This window comes from Delphinus delphis, chromosome 1, assembly GCF_949987515.2.
Source record: "Delphinus delphis chromosome 1, mDelDel1.2, whole genome shotgun sequence".
In the NCBI taxonomy this organism is placed as follows: Eukaryota; Metazoa; Chordata; class Mammalia; order Artiodactyla; family Delphinidae; genus Delphinus; species Delphinus delphis.
Window position 1 is genome coordinate 47,026,143 of NC_082683.1, and position 10,702 is coordinate 47,036,844.

The 10,702-nt window shown below is 45.5% G+C and overlaps 1 pseudogene; it reads left to right on the top strand.

Moving 5' to 3' along the window:
• Positions 1-1,540: 1,540 nt before the first annotated feature.
• On the top strand, positions 1,541-2,068 carry LOC132420717 (ferritin light chain pseudogene; annotated as a pseudogene).
• Positions 2,069-10,702: the final 8,634 nt, after the last annotated feature.

Below are 10,702 nucleotides of genomic sequence, written 5' to 3' on the forward strand. Positions count from 1 at the left end.
AGAGTAGAGGGAAAGGGTGTTCATTTTCTATTTTACACATGAGAAGCTCAGAGAAGCTAAGTAACTTGATCAAAGCCAACCAATGATACATGGAAAAGGCATGCTTTGAACCAGGCATGTTTGCAACCAAAGCCGTTCACAGGCAGGGTCATATGCTTTGCAAAATCATACAGGGGAATCTGAGGACTAACCCAGACTCCCTTTGGTTTAACCATTTAAAACATTATTTTACGATAGGCCCTTTTATGGCCTTTGTAAATAAAGTCTAATGAAAAGAACCAAAAGTGACTTAATGGAAAATTTTTAAGATCTTAAAAGATATTATTGCAAAAAATGAGTTTCTCATTAAAAATGGTTCAAGATGGGAAAAGTGTGTTTTTCTGTGACCTCTACACTTTTGCACCTGCTGTTCACTGGAAATCTCCTTTCTCCATCTGGACAATTCTTGCTCATCCTCCAACACCCAATTCAAGGTGATCTCTTCTGTTTTGTCTGCTCTGATCTCTTCAGAGAGAGAGATTCAAATCTAGGCACTTTGATTCCAGAACCCACGCTCTTGACCTTTATATGCAAAAACTAATGTGGAGAGAAACATAAAAAAAAAACATATAATATGATGTGATTCATCTTACAAAAGACATAACACAAAGGCACAAAGGTCACAGAGAGGAAGAAGCAGCTGATTTACCTGAGAGAATCATGGGAGCATTTCAAAGGATGTGATTGTTGAACTGACCCTTGAAGAAGAAGCAGGATTTGCCAGGTAGACAAGGTAGATAGAGAATTTCAGACAGAGAGAACAGTAACAGCAAAGGCAGGGAGGAATGAAAGAGCATCTTTCTCCTAAAAGCATAATGATACGATCTTCCCCCAAATATCAGTCAAAGGGTGTTTTATAAATAACTCTGGATCTTAGAGATCATCTTTATAGTAAATTTTTACATTTTTAAAATGTATTTTAAAACTAGCTTGTTATCACTAATCAGTCAATGGTACAGCTAGGATTACTGGTGTTTCCCCAAATTCTCTGATGACAAGACTTGTCTGGGGTTCTTGTTAAATACACAGCCTCCTGGGTCCCCGGAACTCCTCATTCAATGGGTCTGGGATGAAGTCAGAAACTTGTAATGTCTAACAAGTACCCCCAGGAAATTCCCATCAACAGAGAAGTTTGATGAACACTAGGCTAGCCTGGGCCCTGATGTCTAGCACTCCTCTGACGACACTTTGCAGAGGAGGAAAACTCCAGTGCAGCAGTCAGCCTCCTGGTCAGTTAACAATTAAATCGTGTGAACCACTGCGCTGGATAACTCGAAGATCTATTTCATTAAAGAAGGTGACCATGAGCAGTGTGCTCGGTGTCTCTTGCTTCAACAGTGTTTGGGCAGAACTGACCCAGGGACACCCCTTCCTCTAGCCTCTGACCACCTGCCAACCATTTTTCCAGCCACAACTTTCAGAACCAACCAGTCAGCTATCCTCGGCCTCTGGGACCAGCCAACACCATTTTTTGAGCTTAGCTCCTTATTGCTGATCAACCATGAGCTCCCGGATTTTTCAGTACTATTCTACCCGGTGGAGACCGCCATCCACCGCCTGGTGAACCTGCATCTGCAGGCCTCCTACACCTACCTCTCTCTCTGGGCTTCTATTTCCACCACGATGATGTGGCTCTGGAGGGCGTGGGTGACTTTTTCCATGAATTGGCTGAGGAGAAGCACAAGGGCACCGAACATCTCTTGAAGATGCAAAACGAGCGCTGCGGCCATGCCCTCTTCCAGGACCTGCAGAAGCCATCTCAGGATGAGTGGGGTAAAGCCCAGGATGCTGTGGAAGCCACCCTGTTCATGGAGAAGAACCTGAACTAGGCGCTTTTCACTCTGCATGCCCTGGGTTCTGCCCACACAGACCCCCAGCTCTCAGACTTCCTGGAGAGCCGCTTCCTGGATGAGCCGGTGAAACTCATCAAGAAGATGGTGACCACCTGACCAACCTCTGCAGGCTGGCTGGTCCCCAGGTGGGGCTGGGCAAGTATTTCCTCAAAAGGCCCACCCTCAAGCATGACTAGAAGCCTCTGGAGCCCAGCGGCCTTTGAGAAGCCCCTCTGGTGTCAGTGCTTCTGCCTGAAGCCTCTCTCTGCAGTCACTGAACAGCTTTTTAACTGTCCTGGAGCCCTCTCCCAAGCCTTGGACCAAATGGAAACAATAAGGCTTTTTGCAGCAAAAAATACTAACAATAATAGTAATGTGAATTTGGAAGTCTTGTACCACATTGCTCTTTATAAACTCAGTGTCTTGACACTTTTCCTGCACTGTCTCATCCAGTCCCCTCAACACTCCTGCCAGGTAGATATTCTTTTACATTGTACAGATTTGGAAACTGAAACTCAAGAGGTTTGGGAAATTGTTGGTCATGAAGCTTATAGTAAGTAGCCAAATTGAAATTTAAAGCCAAATTCATCTGAATCCAGAGACCATGTTCTTCCCATTATCCCAGATTCTGCAAGGGTCTAGGGCAGATTCTATCTTCACAAAGTCAATCTATACAAATGTCTAGCCACAGTTGAAGTCTGCATGCCTTTCCTCAGGACCTCTCCATTTTAGGTTGACCTTTCACTAACCTTTCCTCCCCCACCCCACCTGCTTCACCCCAAGAAGCCATCCTGTTTTCTCCTTGCCACTCCATTGCAATTTTACACCCAGATTATTTGTGTCTATAACAAGCAAGGCCACACCAATGTCTGGCTTTAAAAGAAGCATGAGTCTTCATTCCTGAGGTAATGAGACCTTTTTTTCCAAGTTCCTTCCTTCAAAGTTCATGAACTTAATAAAAAATAAGACCAGCTCTATTACAGCCCAGACCTCTGCTGCAGGAAGCCAGGGCTGACTGAGTAAAGGCAGTGCCTGAATGAAAAAGAAAACGTATTCATAGATCAGCACTGTCTTTGCCTTCCACCGACCAAATCCATAGACACACTGGGAGGCACCACAGCCCACATCTGAGCTTCCTGGTTACACACTACAGTTGACATTCACGTCACAAGGGCAAAGTAGAGCTTTGGAGAAGCCTGACACTTGACTCTTCAAAGTTGTTAGAGACGTGCATCCATCCATCCCCACACAGAATAGTGTGAAAAACCCAGGGGATGCATGGAAGGAGTTACTCCAGGCTGTTTCTCATTGGCCTCTTGTTCCTCAGTGCCAGTGGCCATTGCCACATGCTTTTGCAGCTGCCCAGTAATGGTCCCACGGTGGCCCTTGCCATCCCTTCATCCCTCCAAATGGCTCCTCTTCTGAGAATCTTAAAGGTCATTAGTATTCCCCCCCACCCCCCGCCTAGTATTCCCCCACTAGTATTCCCAACTCCTAGCAGCTCACTTGTATACCTACTGCTCTGAGGCCTCCCTGGACCCTCCAGGAACTTGGTTCACCTGCCCATCAGTCCCCTGTTAGCATTCACACATCTGTTCAGAAGACATGTTCTGAGTGTCAATCATGCTCCCAGCATGAGGGATTCACCTTGAATAAGACCCATCCTTGCTTTCCCACCAGTCTCACCTCCTTTCCTGCCCAAACTCTCCTCTCACCATCCTATGGATGCTTCATTCTGCGCCACTCAATCACTCATCTTCTCTGCTTTGGCTGCCAAGCTGCTGGAGAAGTTTGCCTAACGAGGCTGAATTGCACCAGCAAAGAATTAGCCAACTCTGCCTTGGCTTCAGTTTCTACATCGCAAGGCTGCAATGAGAAATAGAGGAGGGAAAGAGTTTAAAACCCTAGTATACCATGTAACACAAGTAGGTGTTCAATAGATACTCCATCCAATTGCTATGTGCTCTGAGCCACAGCCCCTCATCAGGACAATGGACATAGCAAAACAGCAAAGTCTTTAGGCCGTAGAAAGGATTCAAAAACAAACATGTCAACAGCCATTATTCCCTTGTGCCTTCCCCTAAATGAACATGGTCTGCCTGGGCTTTGGATCCCACACCATTGCCTGAGTTCTAGGTGTTTCTGATCAGCAGCTTCACCCTATTGCTATTGCATCAGAGGAGCTCCGCTGATGACAGGTTTCAGACCTGCTAGGCTCCTAGAGCCTGTGCCACTGCCTCCTAATTCTCAGCTAAGACCATCAAAAAGATTGCAGAAAGATACAGGAAACAAATCTCAGGAGGCCCTGCAGCCCGGGAGGTTTGGCGCAAGGAAATATAACATCTCAGTGCCTGGAGCTCAGCGCTCCCAGGCCCTCAGCCCCCATCCCAGATGTGGTGGGCAGCGATGTTGAGGAGTAGGTTGTATTTCCTGTGAATTAAGCCATCGGGTGGGAGAACAATGTCAACATTGATGGGGAAAGGTCACTGAAATTCCAAGGACACTTGAGGCCTTTCACTGGGTTGAGACAGAGATGCCTAATGTTAATCCTACGTAATATGAGACAACCCACTTTCTAATGACAACCCACTTTCTAATGGGCCTACAGGAAGCTCAATTGGCCATTCACTGTGATTCAGTGCATCCTCAAGGAAGTGGTTTGGAAGGGAGGGAAATCTCTCTTTTTTTTTTAATCTGTGGTCCAAAACTCTCCCAGAATATATTACCACGGGCTATTCTGATTCTTGGTGGAAAAGGTGTTTGCTCCATTCAAGACTTACTTAGTTGGAAGGCGAGGGGTTCCAACCTCCACAAATAGTGAAATCAATATTCTTTCATTTATTAAACACACATTAATGGGGCACAGAATGTAATTAACACACAGGCTATTTCTGCTGCCCTCCTTAGGGTGGTTTTTGGCCCATGACCTTGGCTCTAAGGCCCATGTCTTTGCCCTTGTAGTTTAGAGTTCATTCCTTTATCTGACAAATACTTAATGTGTGCTTCCCTTCTTCCAGGTACCATAGGGAGGGATAAAATGGCCAACAAGACAGAGCCAATTCTCTCCCCTTACACAGTTTATTGACTAACTGGAAAGTCAAACCATGACTTTATTCATTACAATTAAGTGGCACAAGTGTAATGCCAGGGGAAGTGCAGGGTCCTCTGGGAACATAGAGCAGGCTCTCTGTAAGAGGAGAAAGGAAGGGGAATTTAAGAGGATCTTTGGAGAAGCTGACATTTCAGCTGGGCCTGGACAGAAGGCTAAGAGTTAGCCCAGGGAAGGGGGAGCAGGAAATAAGGGGAACAAAGGAAGTCCACTGTCCCCGGGCTGGAGGGAGTAGGGAGTGGAAGGGGTGAGGCGTGGCTGATGCAGAGCAAGCAGTTGCAGGGGAGGGCTGCCTGTCCCACTCACTCCAGCTTTCCAGCCGCATGACGTCTCCAGACCTGCTTCAGCTCCAAGCTTTGCAACCTGCTTAGCTTGGGGATGGGAAGTTCCAACCTCCAAACACAAAGAAATCAATATTCTTTCATTTATTAAACACACATCAATGGGGCACAGAAGGTAATGAACACACAGGCTATTTCTGCTGCCGTCATTAGGGTGGTTTCTAGCCTGTAACCTTGGCTCTGACGCCTATCTTCAGTGACAGCCCAGCCCCCAGAGTCCCAGGAGAGCTCCAGCTTCCCAGGGGCCACTTGTCAGGGAGGGGAATCCAGACCACCTCCACTCATGTCTCCAGGGTCAGATTCCCACAATTAGAAGAAATGGTCAGAGTGGGGAGGCGCAGGTGGTCCACCGAGTGGGACCCATGGTGCAGTGTTTCTGACATGGCGAGCTGTCTCCTCGCTCCTTTTCTTTGTCTTCGCTGGCAAGGAAATGATCTTCAGGAGAGTCGGGCACTGGAAGTGAACTCTTTGTTTCCCTAAATGAGTTCTCATCTCCTGGCTTGGATTAAAGTCTGTCCCAGAAATGAGAGTTTCTGCAGATAAAACTTTAAGGAAACATGAAGAACAAAAGCAAAGTTGAAGGATAGGCATGTGACCAACATTTTTATTTTCAACAGTGAGAAAAAAGTAGACACAGGAAATGTCAATGGTGGCCTTGACACCGAGACCAAGCCAGGATGAAGACAGGTGATCAAGGAGGAGGCTCCAGGACATCAGAGAAGGAAGCAGTGGTGACCAGGAGAGCAAGCTCACTCAGCTGGCTGCCTTTTTGTGGACAGATACAAGTTGGCAGTTTAGCACAAGTCCATAGTTTCTCTGGGATTCAACAAAACACGTGCCAAACACTTCCTTGGCAATCCCTTAAGATACATTCAACAAATGTACGCTAAATGTGGTGTGTCTGCAGAGTCAAGGCCAGGGCGTATGAGAACGTGGAACAGAGTCACCTACCCCAGCCTGTGGCAGGTCTGAAAGGCACCCTGAGAGAGGGCCACCTGAGCAGATAAAGCACACATCTGACACACGGTAGGGTATAGGGTAGAAGCAGAAGCAGGTAGTACAGCATGGTACAAACACTACAGCCAGACTGCCTGGGGTCAAAGAGGACTCTGCCATTTACTAGCTGTGCAATCCTGGGCAACTTCCCCTAACCTCACTGTGCCTCAATTTCCTCATCTGTAAAATGAGAATAATAACAGTACTTCGCTCATAAATTTGATGTGAAAATTTTGAAAGCGTCAATATATGCAAAGTGCTGAGAATGGCACCTGGTAAGTGCTACATAAATGTTAGCTATGATTAAGGAGATGTGTGGTTAAGTTTTTTTTTTTTAATTAATAGTCTTTATTTTAAAGCAGGTTTAGGTTTATAGAAAAGCTGAGCAGAAAGTACACAGAATTCCCATATACCCCTCCCTTCCACACAAAATTTCCCCTACTGTTGGCATCTTGCATTAGTATGGTACATTTGTTACAATTGATGAGCTGATACTGACACGTTATTATTAACTAAAATCCACAGTTTACACTAGGGTTCACTCTGTGTTGTACATTCTATGGGTTTTGACAAATGTATAATGTCAGGTATCAGCCATTACAGAATCACACAGAATAGTTTCACTGTCCCAAAAAATCTGTGTTCTATCTCTTCCCTTCCCCCAACCCCAACTCCCTATCCCCTGGCAACCACTGATTTTTTTTTATTATCTCCATAATTTTACCTCTTCTAGAATGTCATATTATTGGAACCATACAGTACATAGCCTTTTCAAATTGGCTTCCTTCACTTAGCAATATGCATTTAAATTTTCTCCATGTCTTTTCCCTGATTAAGTTTTTATAAATGGTGGGTATATTCATACCAAGTTGAATGACAATACTCAAAGGAAGCTGAATAAAGAGTCTTTACCTCGTCATTCTATAGAAAGTTCTGCTAATATTTGCCTTTGGAACTATGCTATTTCATCCCCCAGTGAAGTCCGACCACTAAGGGTTTTTGTTCCTAGTTAAGTAACTCCTTTAAAATACAAACATTCCTGGGAGGTCACATTTTAAATATTTCAGGTCTAGAACCATAGCATTGTTCAGCTTGAAGGAGCTTCAGTATCAAATGTTCCCAAACCCGTATTTTTTTTTTTAATCTTTATTGGAGTATAATTGCTTTACAATGGTGTGTTAGTTTCTGCTTTATAACAAAGTGAATCAGCTATACATATACATATATCCCCATATCTCCTCCCTCTTGCGTCTCCTCCCACCCTCCCTATCCCACCCATCTATGTGGTCACAAACACCCAGCTGATCTCCCTGTGCTATGGGGCTGCTTCCCACTAGCTATCTATTTTACATTTGGTAGTGTTTATATGTCCATGCCACTCTCTCACTTTGTCCCAGCTTACCTTCCCCCTCCCCGTGTCCTCAAGTCCATTCTCTACATCTGTGTCTTTATTCCTGTCCTGCCCCTAGGCTCTTCATAACTATTTATTTTTCTTAGATTCCATACGTATGTGTTAGCATACGGTATTTGTTTTTCTTTCTGACTTACTTCACTCTGTATGACAGATTATAGTTCCATCCACCTCACTACAAATAACTCAATTTTGTTTCTTTTTATGGCTGAGTAATATTTTATTGTATATACGTGCCACATCTTCTTTATCCATTCATCTGTCGATAGACACTTAGGTTGCTTCCATGTCCTGGCTATTGTAACTAGAGCTGCAATGAACATTGTGGTACATGACTCTTTTTGAATTATGGTTTTCTCAGGGTATAGGCCCAGTAGTGGGATTGCTGGGTCATATGGTAGTTCTATTTGTAGTTTTTTAAGGAACCTCCCTACTGTTCTCCATAGTGGTTGTATCAATTTACATTCCCACCAACAGTGCAAGAGGGTTCCCTTTTCTCCACACACTCTCCAGCACTTATTCTTCATAGATTTTTGGATGATGGCCGTTCTGACTGCTGACACGTGATACCTCATTGTAGTTTTGATTTGCATTTCTCTAATGATTAGTGATGTTGAGCATTCTTTCATGTGTTTGTTGGCTATCTGTATATTTTCTTTGGAGAAATGTTTGTTTAGGTCTTCTGCCCATTTTTGGATTGGGTTGTTTGTTTTTCTTTGATATTGAGCTGCATGTAAATTTTGGAGATTAATCCTTTGTCAGTTGCTTCATTTGCAAATACTTTCTCCCATTCTGAGGGTTATCTTTTCATCTTGTTTATGGTTTCCTTTACTGTGCAAAAGTTTTTAAGTTTCATTAGGTCTCATTTGTTTATTTTTGTTTTTATTTCCATTACTCTAGGAGGTGGGTCAAAAATGACCTTGCTGTGATTTATGTCATAGAATGTTCTGCCTATGTTTTCCTCTAAGAGTTTTACAGTGTCTGGCCTTACATTTAGGTCTTTAATCCATTTTGAGTTTATTTTTGTGTATAGTGTTATAGAGTGTTCTAATTTCATTCTTTTACATGTAGCTGTCCAGTTTTCCAAGCACCACTTATAAAAGAGGCTGTCTTTTCTCCATTGTATATTCTTGCCTCCTTTATCAAAAATAAGGTGACCATATGTGTGTGGGTTTATCTCTGGGCTTTGTAGCCTGTTCCATTGATCTATATTTCTGTTTTTGTGCCAGTACCATATTGTCTTGATTACTGTAGCTTTGTAGTATAGTCTGAAGTCAGGGAGCCTGATTCCTCCAGCTCTGGTTTTCTTTCTCAAGATTGCTTTGGCTATTCAGAGTCTTTTGTGTTTCCATACAAATCGTGAAATTGTTTGTTCTAGTTCTGTGAAAAGTGCCATTGGTAGTTTGATAGGGATTGCATTGAATCTGTGGATTGTTTTGTGTAGTATAGTCATTTTCACAATGCTTATTCTTCCAATCCAAGAACATGGTATATCTCTCCATCTGCCAAACCCGTATTTTAGAGATGGGAATCAGACAGAGAGGTGACTTAGTGAAGAGTACACAGTCAAAGACAAGCAACACGTCATTCATCTAGGAAGTCACCTGTCACTTGAATGCAGGTTTGGAGAGGGAGGGCCAGTAACCACACAGCCTGAACAGAGAAATTAAAATAAAAGTTTCAACAAAAAGATCTTTTGGGGACGAGGGGAAGATGGCGGAAGAGTAAGACTTGGAGATCACCTTCCTCCCCACAGATACACCAGAAATACATCTACATGTGGAACAACTCCTACAGAACACCTACTGAACGCTGGCAGAAGACCTCAGACCTCCAAAGGCAAGAAACTCCCCCACGTACCTGGGTAGGGGAAAAGAAAAAAGAATAAACAGAGACAAAAGGATAGGGATGGGACTTGCACCAGTGGGAGGGAGCTGTGAAGGAGGAAAGGTTTCCACACACTAGCAAGCCCCTTCGCGGGCAGAGACTGCGGGTGGCGGAGGGGGAAGCTTCAGAGCCGCGGAGGAGAGCACAGCAACAGGGGTGCGGAAGGCAAAGCGGAGAGATTCCCGCAGAGAGGATCAGGGCTGACCGGCACTCACCAGCCCGTGAGGCTTGTCTGCTCACCCGCCGGGGTGGGCGGGACTGGGAGCTGAGGCTCGGGCATCGGAGCTTAGATCCCAGGGAGAGGACTGGGGTTGGCGGCGTGAACACAGTCTGCAGGAAGTTAGTGCACCACGGCTAGCCGGGAGGGAGTCCGGGGAAAAGACTGGACCTGCCGAAGAGGCAAGAGACTTTTTCTTCCCTGTTTGTTTCCTGGTGCGCGAGGAGAGGGGATTAAGAGCGCTGCTTAAAGCAGCTCCAGAGACGGGCGCGAGCTGCGGCTAAAAGCGCGGACCCCAGAGACAGGCATAAGACGCTAAGGCTGCTGCTGCTGCCACCAAGAAGCCTCTGTGCGAGCACAGGTCACTATCCACACCCCTCTTCCAGGGAGCCTGTGCAGCCCACCACTGCCAGGATCCCGGGATCCCGGGATCCAGGGACAACTTCCCCGGGAGAACTCACGGCACGCCTCAGGCTGGTGCAACGTCACGCTGGCCTCTGCCACTGCAGGCTCGCCCCACACTCCGTACCCCTCCCTCCCCCTGGCCTGAGTGAGCCAGAGTCCCTGAATCACTGGCTCCTTTAACCCTGTCCTGTCTGAGTGAAGAACAAATGCCCTCTGGCGACCTACACTGAGGCAGGGCCAAATCCAAAGCTGAGCCCTGGGAGCTGTGAGAACAAAGAAGAGAAAGGGAAATCTCAGCAACCTCAGAAGCAGCAGATTAAAGCTCCACAATCAACTTGATGTATCCTGCATCTGTGGAATACATGACTAGAAAATGAATCATTCCAAATTGAGGAGCCGTGTGGATGAGAGGCTCTTGGTGCTGCAGCCAGGAGTCAGGGCTGTGCCTCTGAGGTGGGAGAGCCA